General features: G+C 36.0%; 1 protein-coding gene across 1 annotated transcript in view; it reads right to left on the bottom strand.

The window, feature by feature from the left end:
• LOC138704418 (uncharacterized) overlaps positions 1-19,127 on the bottom strand; it is a 619,974-nt gene that overhangs the window by 47,400 nt on the left and 553,447 nt on the right. The window lies entirely within an intron of this gene.

Here is a 19,127-nt window from a genome sequence, read left to right on the forward strand (position 1 = left end):
AATAGCGGGGGCAAAAAAAAAAGAAAAATAGCGGGAGAAAAAAGATAAAAAATATCGTGGGAAAAAAGAAAAAGCTGGGAAAAAATCAAAATAGCGGGGGCAAAAAGAGAAAAATAGCGCGGGCTAAAAAAGGAAAATAGCGGGGGGGGGGGAATATAAAAAAATATCGTGGGGTAAAAAAAGAAGAATAACGGGGGGGGGGAAAGATAAAAAATATCGTGGGGGAAAAAAAGAAAAAATAGCTGGGGCAAAAAGAGAAAAATAGCGGGGGCAAAAAAGAAAAATAGCGGGGACAAAAAAAAGAAAACTAGCGGGGGCAAAAAAAAAAGAAAAATGGCGGGGGCAAAAAAAAAAGAAAAATAGCGGGGCTAAAAAAAAGAAAAATAGTGGGAGGGAAGATAAAAAATATCGTGGGGTAAAAAAAGAAAAATAGCTGGGGGAAAAATCAAAATAGCGAGGGCAAAAAGAGAAAAATAGGGAGGAAAAAAAATAGCGGGGGGGAAAAAGAAAAAATATCGTGAGAAAAAAAAATAAAAATAGCTGGGGGAAAAAAATCAAAATAGCGGGGGCAAAAAAGACAAAAATAGCGGGAGCAAAAAAGAGAAAAGTAGCGGGAGAAAGAAATAAAAATAGCTGGGTAAAATGGGAAAATTGGGAGAAACGGGAAAAACTGAAGAAAAGGAAAACATGAAAAAAGAGAAAAACGAGAGAAGAAAGGGAAACGAGAAAGTAATAAATGATGAAATGAAAGATTTCAATGGGCAAGAAACTAACTGAAATATCTACAACTGACGGTGACACCTGGAGCTGAATAACGAACGGGTTAGAATACAGGTGGGCAAACTGTGTGTTGCAACAGAAACAAACTCTGTGATCGCCGTGGAGTTAGGCTACCCTCCCAAACCAACCGTAGATATCAGTAATGTAATGTATTTCCTGCTCTCTCACCTTGCCATGCAGGCTGCACCCTTACATTTTGCCCGCCTGCGTTAGAACATGCAACAGTAGATACTGGGCGCCCCCACCATAAAGCTGGCTTTAACGACGCTGCAGCAGCTTTAATGTGTCGTTACATCACTTTATAGAGGGCAGGTCACTGCGTGCCAGTAACAGTGGAGTGGAGGAGTAACGGCGTGCTGACCACACGTGTAGTGAGTCCTAATGCTTGAGAATCTACGAGTAGTTTAACATCTGAATAGAAACGTTTGCAAGTTAAAAAAAAATAGAAACTGGAAATGAGGGGTGTACACAAGTTTTTTATGTATATCTTCTGATTTCCATAATTTTCTTTTATATTAAATAGTGTGACAGAAATTGATATAGGCTATGTAGTTACAAAAGTAACATTCTCCACTGTACATGTGATTGTAAAAACACATTCTCCTCTCAGCCAATAGGAAGCTGTCATTAGATCACGGGATGATTATTCTTGGTGTCGAAAGTAACGCTTTTCAGATGGAAAAAGTGCTCAAGTCACATTCAGCAATATCTGAAAGTAGTCTACTTTTTAAATAATTTAATGGATGAATCTTTTCTTCCATGTCATTAAACAACCCTTTATAATACATTGTAATAGGAAAAAATAAGTCAAATTCGTCTTCATTTGTACGAGTTTTATGCTGTTTATTTAAAATTTTAAAAAGTGCAAATTGTGGTCTTTATAGTTTACTGGCGTTTAAGGAACCCGGAGGTTCATTGCCGCCCTCACAAAAGCCCGCCATCGGTTCCTAACCTGAGCAAGATTAATCCAGTCTCTACCATCATATCCCACCTCCCTCAAATACATTTTAATATTATCTTTCCATCTACGTCTCGGCCTCCCCAAAGGTTTTTTTTTCCTCCGGCCTCCCAACTAACACTCTATATGCATTTCTAGATTCGCTCATACGTGCTACATGCCCTGCCCATCTCAAACGTCTGGATTTAATGTTCTTAATTATGTCATGTGAAGAATACAATGCGTGCAGTTCTGTGTTGTGTAACTTTCTCCATTCTCCTGTAACTTCATCCCTCTTAGACCCAAATATTTTCCTAAGAACCTTATTCTCGAACACCCTTAATCTCTGTTCCTCTCTCAAAGTGACAGTCCAAGTTTCACAACCATAAAGAACAACCGGTAATATAACTGTTTTATAAATTCTAACTTTCAGATTTTTTGACAGCAGACTGGATGATAAAAGCTTCTCAACCGAATAATAACAGGCATTTCCCATATTTATTTTGTGTTTAAATTCCTCCCGAGTATCATTTATATTTGTTACAGTTGCTCCCAGGTATTTGAATTTTTGAATAATAATAATAATAATAATAATAATAATAATAATAATAATAATAATAATAATAATAATAACAATAATAATAATAATAACAATAATAATAATAATAATAATAATAATAATAATGCTACTGGAGCTAAATGATAGCTGTGAGCAGTATGGGATGAAGATAAATGCAAACAAGATGAAGACCATGGTTATCGAAAGCGAAGGTAAACGTGCGAATTCTAAATGAGGCATTAGAGCAAGTGGACAACTTCAAAACTTGGGGTGTACTATAAGCAGTAACATGAGCTGCTGCCAGGAAGTCAAAAGGAGGATAGCAACGGCAAAGGAAGCTTTTAATAGAAAAAGGAGCATCTTCTGCGGACCTCTGGAGAGAGAACTAAGGAAAAGACTAGTGAAGTGCTTTGTGTGGAGTGCGGTATATATGGGGCAGAAACATGGACATTACGATGAAATGAAGAGAAACGAATAGAAACATTTGAAATGTGGATATGGAGAAGAATGGAACGTGTGAAATGGACAGAGAAAATAAGAAATGAAAGTGTGTTGGAAAGAGTGGATGAAGAAAGAATGATGCTGAAACTGATCAGGAAAAGGAAAACGAATTATGAATGGGAGAAACGTTCGGAGCGGAAGAAGATATCAGATGATAGACGACATTAGGATATAGGGATCATATGGGCAAAGAAAGACGAAGACAGAAAATAGGAAAGACTGCAGAATGCTGGGTTTGCAATGAAAGACCTGCCCTTGGGCAGAAAACTATGTACAAGTATGAATGAATGAACAATAAATAATACAAATAAATAATAATGACACTAGTTTACGTGACCCTTTGTATTTTTCGCGCACCAATTCTCAATTTTTAGGAAGGTCTATTTCTACCACTGCCATTATGAGCAAAAATTCGGAAGTGTAGAATAGTGTGACCGTAGTTCAAGTGACGGTTTGCAGCGCCGTCAGATGGGTCGCAGTATTCGTGCCGATAAATCTGTCCCGTTGCTATTCACCCTGATAGAGTGGAAGGGGAGGTCTCTTTCCGGCGGTTATATCATATAAAGCGACAACTTGCCACCCTTGTGAGGGGAGCCTGCTGTGCACCCTCCTCACACCCCGTCACACCTAGGTCACTTTCACTGCGCCAACTCCACCTCGACAACTTCATGACATAATTTTTATTTTTCTTAACGATTTACACTGCAGTTTCCAACGGTCCCGGGTTCATTGTCACATCAAGATATATATATATATATATATATATATATATATATATATATATATATATATATTTTCTCTCTACGATTTACACTACAGTTTCCAACGGTCTCGGGTTCATCGCTACCTCAAGATATAATTTTTTTTTTCTCTACTATTTACACTCCGTTTCCAACGGTCCCGGGTTCATTGTCACCTCAAGATATATATATATATTTTTATTTTTCTCTACTATTTACACTCCAGTTTCCAACGGTCCCGGGTTCATCGCTACCTGAAGATATAATTTCTTTTTTATTTTTCTCTACTATTTACACTCCAGTTTCCAACGGTCCCGGGTTCATCGCTACCTCAAGATATAATTTTTTTTTATTTTTCTCTACTATTTACACTACAGTTTCCAACGCTCCCGGGTTCATCGCTACCTCAAGATAAATTTTTTTTTTTATTTTTCTCTACTATTTACACTCCAGTTTCCAACGCTCCCGGGTTCATCGCTACCTCAAGATATATATATATATATATATATATATATATATATATATATATATTTATTTTTCTCTACGATTTACACTACAGTTTCCAACGCTCCCGGGTTCATCGCTACCTCAAGATATATATTTTTTTTATTTTTCTCTACTATTTACACTCCAGTCTGCAACGGTTCCGGGTTCATTGCCACCTCAAGATTAATTTTTTTTATTTTTCTCTACTATTTACACTCCAGTTTCCAACGGTCCCGGGTTCATCGCTACCTCAAGATATAATTTTTTTTTATTTTTCTCTACTATTTACACTACAGTTTCCAACGCTCCCGGGTTCATCGCTACCTCAAGATAATTTTTTTTTTTATTTTTCTCTACTATTTACACTCCAGTTTCCAACGCTCCCGGGTTCATCGCTACCTCAAGATATATATATATATATATATATTTTTTTTTATTTTTCTCTACGATTTACACTACAGTTTCCAACGCTCCCGGGTTCATCGCTACCTCAAGATATATATTTTTTTTTATTTTTCTCTACTATTTACACTCCAGTCTCCAACGGTTCCGGGTTCATTGCCACCTCAAGATTAATTTTTTTATTTTTCTCTACTACTTACACTGCAGTTTCCAATTGTCCCGGGTTCATTGCCACCTCAAGATTATTTTTTTTTATTTTTCTCTACTATTTACATTCCAGTTTCCAACGGTCCCGGGTTCATTGTCACCTCAAGATATATATTTTTTTTATTTTTCTCTACTATTTACACTCCAGTTTCCAACGGTACCGGGTTCATTGTCACCTCAAGATATATATATATATATATTTTTTTATTTTTCTCTACTATTTACACTCCAGTTTCCAACGGTCCCGGGTTCATTATCACCTCAAGATATAACGTTTTTTTATTTTTCTCTACTATTTACACTCCAGTTTCCAACGGTCCCGGGTTCATTGTCACCTCAAGATATAATTTTTTTTTTATTTTTCTCTACTATTTACACTCCAGTTTCCAACGGTCCCGGGTTCATTGTCACCTCAAGGTATAATTTTTTTTTTTATTTTTCTCTACTATTTACACTCCAGTTTCCAACGGTCCCGGGTTCATTGTCACCTCAAGATATAATTTTTTTTTTATTTTTCTCTACTATTTACACTCCAGTTTCCAACGGTCCCGGGTTCATTGTCACCTCAAGGTATAATTTTTTTTTTTATTTTTCTCTACTATTTACACTCCAGTTTCCAACGGTCCCGGGTTCATTGTCACATCAAGATATAATTTTTTTTTTTATTTTTCTCTACGATTTACACTACAGTTTCCAACGGTCCCGGGTTCATTGTCACATCAAGATATATATTTTTTTTATTTTTCTCTACTATTTACACTCCAGTTTCCAACGGTCCCGGGTTCATTGTCACATCAAGATATAATTTTTTTTTATTTTTCTCTACGATTTACACTACAGTTTCCAACGGTCCCGGGTTCATCGCTACCTCAAGATATAATTTTTTTATATTTTTCTCTACTATTTACAATCCAGTTTACAACGGTCCCGGGTTCATTGTCACCTCAAGATATATATATATTTTTTTATTTTTCTCTACTATTTACACTCCAGTTTCCAACGCTCCCGGGTTCATTGTCACATCAAGATATATATATATATTTTTTTTTTTTGTTAACGATTTACACTCCAGTTTCCAACGGCCAGAGGTTCATTGCCACCTCAAGATATAATTTTTTTTTATTTTTCTCTACGATTTACACTACAGTTTCCAACGGTCCCGGGTTCATCGCTACCTCAAGATATAATTTTTTTTTTTTTATTTTTCTCTACTATTTACACTCCAGTTTCCAACGGTCCCGGGTTCATTGTCACCACGACAACTTCAAAATATAATTTTTTTTTATTTCTCTCTACGATTTACACTGAATTTTCCAACGGACCAGGGTTCATTGCCACCACGACAACTTCATGATATAATTTTTTATTTTTCTCTATGATTTACACTGCAGTTTGTTATGATTATTATTATTATTATTATTATTATTATTATTATTATTATTATTATTATTATCTAGACGTTTGAGATGGGCAGGGCATGTAGCACGTATGGGCGAATCCAGAAATGCATATAGTGTGTTAGTTGGGAGGCCGAGACGTAGATGGGAGGACAATATTAAAATGGATTTGAGGGAGGTGGGATATGATGATAGAGACTGCATTAATCTTGCTCAGGATAGGGACCAATGGCGGGCTTATGTGAGGGTGGCAATGAACCTCCGGGTTCCTTAAAAGCCAGCAAGTAAGTAATTATTATTATTATTATTATTATATTATTATTATTATTATTATTATTATTATTATTATTATTATTATTATTATTATTATATCGAATAATCCCGGTTTAATCGCGAGGTTTCAAGGGGAAGATTACAGTCTGTGTTACGAGACAACTGCGTTATACCCGATACTTACAGATTCCAAAGTTTTTGTCTTATTTGTTGTCGCTCCGATTATATGTAGGTCAAGAGAAAAGAATCCCACCTTATTTGCGGAATCATTACATGGTCGCTAGCTTTAATCTTCTTTAATTAAAAGAGATTCAATTGTCCAACGGCACTGCCAGACAGCGGGACGCGCGTTATATCCGAGGAGCAGTGTGTATACTCTTTTCGCAGAATCGCTAGAGACCGCAAATTCCTCGAACTCAGCACTCTCACTCTTGAGGGAGAGAGAACACCGCAGTAGTCAGATGTGCGCTGTTAATGCAACTCAGTGACGGAGAAAGTTGATTCCTTCTCGAACATCGAAAGAACTTGTTCTACGACCACAGCCGGGTCATCGGCTCTCTGAAGTTCCGTGCAAACTAGTTACGAACAATGGAGGACCGAAGTACGAACCGAGTCCCCCAACAGTGCATTACGCAGTGCAACCATTATAAGAACACAAGTCACGTGCTTGCCTCGAGGGTATGGACACAACACACAATGTATTGTATTGTATTATATTTTTTAAATTCCATGGTATTTGTACATTGCTTTACAGCTAGAATATGGAACATGTCAAAATTATTTTAAAAGTCTTAATTATAGTCACAGTCTAGTTGAAATATTTAGAGAAGAGTTTTTCAATACAGTCTACTAGTACAACACAAAGGGTTAGTATCGATACTTAATAAAACACAGAAATATTCATGAAGCGTTGTTGAATGTCATGAATTCACCTACAGAATACAAGGCGTGAGAAATTAGGTACTTCTTTAATTTGGCCCTAAATAATCTTATGTTTTGAGTTTGATTTTTTTATGTCCATAGGGAAGTTAATAACAATTATTATTGACATATTATTACAGCAGAGTCCGTATAGGCCAGTTTCTATTTGCTGCGTTTCCAATTCACTGCGGGCTAAAGCAAGGAGATGCACTATCACATTTCCTTTTTAACTTTGCTCTAGAGTATGCCATTAGGAAAGTCCAGGATAACAGAAAGGGTTTGGAATTGAACGGGTTACATCAGCTGCTTGTCTATGCGGATGACGTGAATATGTTAGGAGAAAATCCACAAACGATTAGGGAAAACACGGAGATTTTACTGGAAGCAAGTAAAGCGATAGGTTTGGAAGTAAATCGTGAAAAGACAAAGTATATGATTATGTCTCGTGACCAGAATATTGTACGAAATGGAAACATAAAAATTGGATATTTATCCTTCGAAGAAGTGGAAAAATTCAAATATCTTGCAGCAACAATAACAAATAAATGATATTCGGGAGGAAATTAAACACAGAATAAATATGGGAAATGCGTGTTATTATTCGGTTGAGAAGCTTTTGTCATCCAGTCTGCTGTCAAAAAATGTGAAAGTCAGAATTTATAAAACAGTTATATTACCGGTTGTTCTGTATGGTTGTGAAACTTGGACTCTCACTTTGAGAGAGGAACATAGGTTAAGGGTATTTGAGGATAAGGTGCTTAGGAAAATATATGGGGCTAAGAGAGATGTAGTTACAGGAGAATGGAGAAAGTTACACAACACAGAACTGCACGCATTGTATTCTTCACCTGACATAATTAGGAACATTAAATCCAGACGTTTGAGATGGTCAGGGCATGTAGCACGTATGGGCGAATCCAGAAATGCATATAGAGTGTTAGTTGGGGAGGCCGAGACGTAGATGGAATGATAATATTAAAATGAATTTAAGGGAGGTGGGATATGATGATAGAGACTGGATTAATCTTGCACAGGATAGGGACCGATGACGGGCTTATGTGAGGGCGGCAATGAACCTGCAGATTCCTTAACAGCCATTTGTAAATAAGTAAGTATATTTAATGCACTTCTTTTTGATAGCACGATAGACTTGCCATGGAGTATGAAAGTAATTTCTGACGAGTATTTATGCTATGAATTGTTGAATTATTTACAAAGTTTTCACGATTACAGACGAGGAAGTTTATTAATGAAAAAATATACTGAGTGTTGTGTTAATGGAGACCGGCGTCGTGTTGACCCCACGCCCCCACAATTTTAACATATGCACGTACTTAGGTTATGTACGCTTCAAGTTGTTAAAACACCTGGAAATCATCAAGGTGTCACATACTCAACTGTACTTGCTCATTGCAGACTATACATTTTTTTATATATAGATATTTCGTCACGTGATGACATCGCCATTCAGTCCTGAAGAGCAGCGAATCATATTTACCGTGTAGTGTTCATTTCGTTGAACTATCATTTAAAAGATACACTTATAAAATAAGTTTTGAATATTTAATACACACCATAATAACGAGAACTTCAGTTTCCAGCATTGCACAAAACATATTCTTTACATTAAAGAATATCTGACCTCGGTTATAAATTGCACGGATTCAGTAGAGCGTAACTGCAGGGTTTTATCGGACATTTGAGAGTTCCTTGCACTTAGCAAAGATTTCCAATACAATCTAAAATTAATATACTTAGGAGTAATACACATATTGCGTAGGTACTGAAATGAACAAAATCCGTCCAATAGTTTAGTAGAAATCGCTGTGCACAGGAATTCCCAAAGTAATTTTTCGCCATCACAGTACTTTCGCTGTACTCTTCTCATAAAGAGAAAGTAAAGAGAAAAAAAGAGAGACAACAAGGCAAGAAAAATTAAATGATAAAACAAAGCAGGCAAGAAAATGAAGACATTATTTCAAAAACAGCCCTTGTCAAAAATGTCGATTTTTCAGGAGAACAAAAAAACAACCCCCAGCCCATGTAAATGATAACATCGAAATAAAAATAGGTAGACTCTTTCTTCACGATATAAGAATCAGATATATGATAAACACATATAAGTTTTTATATATTAGAGACCTATAATTAATTACTGAATGTGGGAGCGTGTGACATGGGCTATTTTTGTATTAAAATAATACAAATGAAGATCGTAATGATATTAATTTAATATTTAATATTGTATTGTAATTTCAGTAAATTGTCAGGAAATCACAACACTTATTAATAACTTTTTTCCCCACGGCTGTTATTGGACCCTTCAATATCTACAACATGTGTATTAGTAGTTTCCGTTTCTGAAACAGGTTGGAGACTTTCAAAGAACCGGAGACTTTCTGGAGATAATAGTCCATACAGTTTTTTCAGGTCCTCTAATGTTTATTGCTTGATCTTCAAGGGTTCATTGTTAAGAGTGGCAAACGTTAGTTTTTGAAGTATTGATACCCTTGGAACCGCCTTGGGGCGATTAATGTGTTTATCTCTGGAGTCAGTAGGAGATTTCTGATAGTTCAGCAATTATGCCTGTACAGTAGGAAGACGCCCTCTTGTTATCTCATGCAAACTCATAAACGCATTGCGACAAACAGGCACATCTTTGGATTACCATCTGAACTTATTCTCACCTTATAATGCAAGCTGCTACACATTTCCCTACGTGATTAGTATCTTATTTTCCCTCTACATTAATTTTCTTAATAAAATCTTCCTTTCTGCCATTTCGTTTTCTTTTCTGAAAATTTAATCCACTTCCATCATTACTAGCCATGATGTACAGTAGCGGCAAAAAAAAAAAAAAAAAAAAACCGGACCGACCCTTGTAGCTCATTTCAGACCCTTGTTCACTCCAGAGCACGACAGACTGGTAAGTAAGACTTTTGTTGTTCGAATCCTGCCTGGGAAGGAAACTTTTTTTGTTCCTTATTTCGATTGCAGCGATATTTTACTTCTTAATTAACTTATTAATTCCCAAAACATGAATTTTACTAGCAATCGAAAAGTATTGGAAATAAATTTGAATAAGGAACAAAAAGAAGTTTCCTTCCCAGGCAGAATTCGAACCACGAAAGTCTCAGTTACCAATCTACCGTTTTCTGGAGTGAACAAGGCTATGAAATAAGCTACAAAGGTCGGTCCGGTTTTTTTTTTTTTGCCAATACTGTACAAGAGACTAAAATGGAATGCTCGATGACTTCATTGTTGCAATATGAAACATTTCAATATTTATTCAATTTAACACAATGCTGCCAATAATTATTATATAATGCATAATGTACCTAATCAATTCAGTGCTGAAAACATTTAACAAAAGAACAACCCATGTCAGCTGACAAGGGCAATTTTTGTACGAAAGCAGAATGACGTGGGCTGTTTTTGTAGAATCGGTGTTTTTTCTTATGGCTACTGCACCTGACACAGATCGTTTTTGGCTTTTAAACACATTTCAGATTGTGGCAAAAATGCGCCTTCACGTGATGGTGCTCTTAACTCATTTTCGTTAAAAATTGACAAGGGCTGTTTTTGTAATAATGTCTTCAAATGTAAAAAATATATATCAAGAAGAAAGTCGGCCTCGGTAGCGTAGTCTGTGCTCCTGTGCTCGAGGTTGCGGGTTCGATCTCGGCCCAGGTCTATGGCATTTGTGTTTAAATGCGATAGGCTCATGAAAGTAGATTTACTGGCATGTAAAAGAACTCCTGCGGGACAAAATTCCGGCACACTACCGACGCTGATATAACCTCTGCAGTTGTGAGCGTCGTTAAATAAATTTAAAGAAGAAATGCTATAAAATAAACGACAGAGCAAATGATCCAAGGAAATGTAGATGAAGAGAAGGGTTGCAGAAGGCAGAGAAAGAAAGCGAAGGAATGGCGGGCTAGAAGAGCGTCCTGATCGCGGCCCTCAGACTGTGAGCCCAGTGGATTCCTGGTAACGCGGTGGATGCCACACAATGCTCGCAACATCTCGGTTTGTGTTCAGTAATAAACGGGACACTCGAGAGATCAAAAGCAGCGAATTGTCGAGTCGGCTGCCCCTCACACGCAAAGGACGGGGACTGGCTGCCCGCTGAACAATGGAGCACCTCAAGCGCACCTCGCAGTGCGTGTGGTTTACTGTTGGGAAATGTAACACGTTATCGAAACATGCATTCAAAAACTTTAAAAAGTAGTCTTATTTTTTTAGTTGCTTATTTAACAACGCTTTACCAGCTACTAAGCTATTTTGCGTCAATAAAATTGGTGATAGCAAGATGGTATTCGCCATGAGACTGCGTAACATTCGCCTTAGAGCCTAGGAAAACCTTGAAAAAAACCCAACTAGATAATCACCCCATGCGGAAAGCGAACCCACGCGTCTAGCGCCTCTTACAATGATAATGTGGACTATTTTCACATGTCTGTCTATTACGTCCAGTAATGGAATATGGTGCTGCATGTTGGGATCCTTACAGATTAGAACATATTAAGACACTGGAAAAGATTAAAAAAACGGGCTCTCAAGTGTTGTCGGAAAAATTCACCATTAAAATGGGACACACTCACGGACAGGAGAACGCGAATTCGATTATGCGCACTGTTCAAAACATACAGAGGTGAGCCTGCCTGGAGAGAAATAAAAAATAGGTTGCAGCCGCCAAATTACTCTTCAAGGAACGACCACTCTTATAAATTGAGGGAAAGAAGACAGGACGGACACTGGAAAGTTTTCTTTTCTCAATCGTACTATCAGGGATTGGAATGCTTTACCTGCAGACTTACTAAAGGCTTTACCAACAACCAAAAATGTATTTAAAAATAGGCTTAAGGACTTTACTAATAGACGATAATTATACACAATATTTAAAGGATGTAATTGATATTTTGTTATTGAAGTGTTCTATCAGTGAAGAATTATGTTGTGTCAGTGAAGTGTGTTGTGTCAGTGAAGTGTGTTGAGTAAGTGAAACGTGTTCCTGTCAGGGAAGCTTTATAGTTTATAGTGGCAGTGCAAAGTATTTGAACAGTGAAATGTTTTTGAAGTGTTAGTGAAATCAGGATAGAATCAGTGAAATGTGTCATAGTTCCAGTGCAGTGAGTGAGTTGACAGTGAAATGAGTGTAATGTTGAAAGGTACTTGTGCAGATATGAACATATCATACTCGTGGGTTTTAGTTCGAACATAGGTTTAAGGTACAAATTAGATTTACTTTAAATGTTATTTTAAGTGATAGTGCTTCATTTAATTTAGGATGTTCCCTGTTGTTGATATTATTATTATTATTATTATTATTATTATTATTATTGTTAGTATTAATTATTAGTATTATTATTAATTGTGTTTATTATTGTCTTTATTGAGTGTAATTAGTTACCACTGCCACCGGGTATACACCCATTGTAGTGTGAATAAATAGATACAATGATTAACTTCAGCACGCTTGAAAAAGTATCCACTTTTAGTAGTGTTGTGGGATTTAATCTATTAATCTAATCGATTAATCGATCAATTTCTGTTGTAAGATTAATCGATCGAAAATATTTAATCGAATAATCTAGTCGATTAAAATTAATCGGTTGTAATTATTTTGTTAACACAAACTCATACTAAATATTCAGACAATATTTCTCTCTCGGAAATTGCCTACTTAAAAGCATAATAGTACTGTTATTTTCTAACTGTAAACCAGGTAGCGTAGGGAAAATCTTTGCACGAACACTTCAGAAAGAGATGGAGATATGAGGACAGTGACCTAGTCTACCTCTATTGAAAGTTGAAACACAATGCGAAAGCCTTATTAAGTTTTATGGTTTTCCAAGAAAACTTCCACCTTGTTGTCAGCTCATCTTCCTAGCATATGGAATACATACTTTTCTGGGATTAGTCCCCCTCATCCCTTATAAAATAGCCATGTCTACACTGTGTGCAAGTGAGAGCGTAACTACCTTCTTCTCTTTCTAAAATGTGGTACTTCGATTACAATAGGGGCCAGTCTTCTGTTTCGACCGCTGTAGTTTTGCAGTTTCAGTTTCTGTACTGAGTTTGTATATCAAGGTTGTGTGTTTAGTTTGATAAAGAAAAAAAAAATCAGTCTTTTGTGGTTTGTGAGAAGTGTAAACTCCATTATGTCATATGAGAATTTGAGAGGTGAACTCGGTGAAACGTTTGGATTTAAATTGAACGATCGTGGAGAAGTGCTTGACAGAAAATAGTAATATACGTTACAAGAGCGGTATGTTGACGTTTTCATGGTCGAGGAAAAGATTGAAAAAGCGAAACGTAGTTGATCTTTTTTTATTTCCGAGAACATGAAAACAAACATACCGCTCGTGTATCGTACATTATTTTGTGCGAAGATCGTTTATTACATACCTGAAAGACGAATTTCTAATTAGTTGCAATGAAATCTCCATGTTGGTTTCTATTTAATGACGCCAACTTCGGAACACCAAAATATCTTTCTTCAACATTGTTGCTGTAAAATGTTTTCTGTGTTTACTATACTCCAGCAGGCCGTGATATACGTCTGTCTTTTTTTCCCCCCAGTCTATAAATGCGAACTTAAAACAAACGGTAAGGTTATGTAATGATTTATTTTTCATTTTAATATTTTAACAATATTATTTATATAACATATTGCAGTAATAACATCGGCATCTGGAATCTCGTTGATTTTTTCATGGCTTCCTTAATGTTACTTGTATCAGGAATGCAGTTAAGTTTCGTGGAGTAGTAGACTTTACTTAATTTTTGCAAATATTTAAAAACAATAATTAACATTGCAATTTAGGTGAAATTGCAGTGGTAAGTTTCCAATTTATAATTATTACTATGTTAAACGTCTCTAAAAATAATATGTTAAAAGCCTAAAGCAGTAAAATGAATGTCGCGCTTAAGCGGTAAGAAGAGGGAAATTGTTGTGTGTGTTACGTTGGGAATACTGAATGTGGTATTTCACACTTATCGCGTATTGGTTCTGTGTGGAAAACAAGCAAATACGCACGATCTCGCACAAAAAGTTTTTTCGTGTTTAGTGATGCAGGAAACATTGTTACTAAACGTGGAGCGGCACTTAATTCGGAGCATGTGAATGCACTCACATGTTTAAAATAGATGAAGCAGTATTAACTGGGTGAGTCTTCATACTTTTTGTTATTTATGTTTGTCTAAAAAATTCCCGGAGAAATTGACACAATAAATTATAAGCCTCATAATAAATATGTTAGTAATTAATTAAAATAGTTGTTTTGTAACATAACGGTACAATATATACAGACATACAACATTAATTTAATATTTATGTTTATCACCGAACACAAGTTACATTTAACAATGATTTTGTATTATGGTATATTAAAACATTTTTTTCAACTCGATCAAAACTCGATTAATCTATCGATTAATCGAGTAAATTCAAACAGTTAAGCGTTTAAATATTTTGATCGATCAACAGCACTAATTTGTATTCTGAATCTTGCCAGAAATTCTTGGTCATACCCATTTCATAGATCAGATTTATGCCTTTTTTCTTTAGTTTCGACGTTCTCAAAAATACTTATACGATAGTAATTCACTATCACTATAAGACATTCATGTCTAACATTGCTGCCATTTTATAATTTATTCCCTAGATAACGATTTATCAGGGACTGAAAGCATGAAATAGCTTATTCGGAAGCTATCCTCCAGATAATGCTCTATTCTGAGTTCGTACAACAGATTTCTAGAGTAACCATGGAAACCATTTTAACATGAGGCGCTCGTTTCATAATTTTCATACGAGCATCTTAATTACCATTATAGTCAAGTTTCATACGACTTTTTATGCTCGACCATATTTCTAACTTGAAATTATTCATAAGTATTCATGTTATTCTTATCTGACTGAGGAGCGGAACTGACCTTATGCAATACCTAGTAAATTGTGAGATGTGCGCAGACGCGAAAGTATTGATTTTTTCCGAGAAACAAATGTCGACATTGACCTTGATATAATCTAGAGAGTAATATAAACATTAATCTTGATATAACCTTGAAATTGAATTAGACATTGAAAAACGAGATGACAAATTGAATTTATTTGAATATTATTTACAATTAACGCTAATTATTATAGTAACAGAACTGACTTTATTTCAAATATAGGTGATTTATTGATTTATTGTTGTCTTTCGATTGCATATCCGAGAATAATCGATACTTGCGCTTTCATATTGCTACAATGGTATTTTCTGATTGGTGGAACACCTGAACTTTAATGAATAGGTGTATTTTAATGACATCCATTAAAGGGCTGCTACCAGGTATATAATTACTACATTTCGGCATGGTCGAGCATAAAAAATTATAATGCCGTAAAAATCCATTCTTGATACTGAAAAAAAAAAGCTGTTTTGAGACTCTGAAGTACCTACGTGTGCGTACTGTACCATGACGAAATTCCCGAGAGAATATTAAATCTGTAAAGGCAGTGACTCGACGACGAAGAGATGGACTTGAACCCGGGTCGTCCGTGTGGAAAACCAGCGCTAGACTCCTTCTTCCTTCACTACACTTGTTGCTACAGGATCTCCTCCAAGTCAGCTCCCTGCTCTCCTTCTACCCACCAGCCAACTGGCATTAAAGCCTGCGTTATTGAGTTAGCCGACACTTTACTAGACAGAGGGCCTTAGCTTTGTCACCACTGAAATCAGGGCATGTGTACGCGAGAACTAATGGTCTATTTTCTCTGAAACTGCCTCTCACATAATATAAATTGAATGAAGACTTGGGAGTAGTGACTTCAATTAAAATTTAGCACATAAAATTGACGATGAAATCTGAATTTTTAGGAAAACATGTCGTTAGGCCCATGCGGCCCTTCTTTTGTTTTCTGCTTATCAGTAGTTGCTTGAAGTTTCATCCGAAAGGCATATCTATCAAGGATGTATTAACATTTTAACATACCTTTGCAATTATTATATAACACAAAAATTAGCTGTTTTCTTGCGTTTCTTCTTCTCACAACAAGAACACGTGCAAAATGAGTTAGCTTCCAATCTACAGACATTCAATTGTCTCAGTGAACCTGAAGACATGCGCGTGGCGTTCTCTCTTGGAAGAATGTGAAACTACAAAGAAATAAGCCATCTCCCTCCGATTCACTCTATTGTACAAAATTTTTTTTGCACGATCATATTTTTGAATTTGCAAATACAACAATAACAATAACAATAATAATAATAATAATAATAATAATAATAATAATAATAAATCCCGAAAAGGCTAAGTATATGATTATGTCTCGTGATCATAATATTGTACGAAATGGAATGGAAAGTTGGAGATTTATACTTCGAAGAGTTGGAAAATTTCAAATGCCTGGGAGCAACAGTAACAAATATAAATGACACTAGGGAGGAAATTAAACACACAATAAATATGGGAAATGCCTGTTATTATTCGGTTGAGAAGCTTTTGTCATTCAGTCCGCTGTCAAAAAATCTGAAAGTTAGAATTTATAAAAGTTATCTTACCGGTTGTTCTGTATGGTTGTGAAACTTGGACTCTCACTTTGAGAGAGGAACAGAGATTGAGGGTTTTTGAGAATAAAGTTCTTAGGAAAATATTTGGGGCTAAAAGGGATGAAGTTACAGGAGAATGGAGAAAGTTACACAACACAGAACTGCACGCATTGTATGTATTCTTCACCTGACATAATTAGGAACATTAAATCCAGACGTTTGAGATGGGCAGGGCATGTAGCACGTATGGGCGAATCCAGAAATGCATATAGAGTGTTAGTTGGGAGGCCGGCGGGAAAAAGACCTTTGGGGAGGCCGAGACGTAGATGGGAAGATAATATTAAAATGGATTTGAGGGAGGTGGGATATGATGGTAGAGACTGGATTAATCTTGCTCAGGATAGGGATCAATGGCGGGCGTATGTGAGGGCAGCAATGAACTTCCGGATTCCTTAAAAGCCAGTAAGTAAGTATATATTTTTCACTGAAAATCTAGAACAATATTATTCCAAAGCCTTCGCAAAACTATGCTGTAATGGCAACTACCAATAAGTGCACTGTAATGGGTCTATTTCACTATAGTTTTATGTTATGAAGAATGGTTTCCATAGCAACAAGTTTCTGTGTGGGAATTGTAACTTTCAAGGCCTAACACAATAGCTGTTTTTTTTTTTTTTTTTGGTAACTCTATAGCTTCGATTAGATGCTTTGTGGTTGTGCTAAAAGATGGAGTTACTTGTCAACAATGTGACGCTGAAACGTGTGTTCAGGTTACTGCCCAGCGACAGTCCTGATGTATTTTTATATTTGTGATGATTGGTTAATTAATATTAACCCGGCACACTCACATAATAGCTGAAAAAAAAAACTACATCGCGCAAAAATAATTTTTTCCACTTCTGAGCTCAAAACTGTTCATACTTGTTTTCCTCACTGAAAGGGAAATAAAGTGCTAATGACGTTTGCTTTTATTAAAACGGTACAGTTCATTTGACGGCTTGCTTTGTTGCTAGATGCTTTGCTTTCGAACTCTGGCACACAGCCCCGTTTGGACAACTCCAAACCGATCGGATTCAAAGCTGCCGCGCGTTTTAAAAGCAAGATAAGTGTAATTACGTTCACCACATGGAAGAGTGGCGGTGCAGATAAAGTAATGGAGTTACGTAACGTGCCAGATGCGAGAGACAGTGCCTGCTAACCTACATTTCGTACAACGCAATTCCCGGAAGATACTGTGAATGAAGCGGAGTGGGCAGATTTCTACCAGTAGTTCATCCCCTGACTGCATTCCTCCATTAAAGTCAAGTGTCAACCTCTCCGAGTAACTTCTTGTCTCTTTTGTCTAAGTTCGTAGTGGGATCAGCAAGGGAAAGGCTATGATAGTTCTTTGAGGTGTTGCCAAGGAAACACACCTACAATTAACGCTGCAAAAGTATCTATATATATATATATAGGATAATTTGAACTGGTAATGGAAATTACGGGAAAATGGCTGAATGGATTTTAATAAATGACCCCTCATTTTGAAGCTAGGAACCCAACGTTTTTCAGAAAAATAGTAATTTTCATTGAAATGTCAATTTTCCTACATCATTTTCCTGTTTTACAAAAACCATTTATCGTCAGTTATGAGACTTTTCAGAATAAAACAAAACACACACTACAGTAAACAATATTACACGAAGGCCACGATATGCAAGATTGCTTACATATTTAGAGCTCAAATTTAATTGGTTATTAAAAACTTGAAGAGTTATTAAAAATATTTACAGGTCTGATTCTGTGGTGTGTAATTTTCTGAGTACAGCTGTGTATTGGATATTAAAAACTACAAAACTTGAGGTGGTTTGATGACATTATTACCATTAGAAATGAAATATTATTATAGTTAATGCCATGATGCGACTATTTTTCATTAATTATACATATTAATGATATATTAATGACATGAAAGTGAAACGTTTTGGGGTTATATAAGTAGATGTGGAGAATATCATAAATTAAGTCTTCATTTCTATAATTTACTGAGTGGCGGCTATATAGTATACATTGTATATGTTACTGAGAACTATAAAACTTACCTAAGACAATAATATTGTTATTAAAAATCAAATATTTTTATAGTTATTAATCAAGTGGGATTGGATCTTTTTCATATATTTCATGGCGGTGTGGTGGAAATATTTCTGTGCGTGATTCTCTTCAGTATTGGATCGAGAGAGCGAAAAAAATAGATGGAAAGACCAAAAGGTATTACCTACTGATAAAATAAGAGGCCTACAAGATTTTGTACCCTCCCTATCATTTCAGCAAGATCTCTTAGCAGGATAAAATGATTTTACCCTCTACATTTCAAGCTCTACATGCAGCAGCTATACCAAG

Source organism: Periplaneta americana, chromosome 8 (genome assembly GCF_040183065.1).
Source record: "Periplaneta americana isolate PAMFEO1 chromosome 8, P.americana_PAMFEO1_priV1, whole genome shotgun sequence".
NCBI classification, from domain to species: Eukaryota; Metazoa; Arthropoda; class Insecta; order Blattodea; family Blattidae; genus Periplaneta; species Periplaneta americana.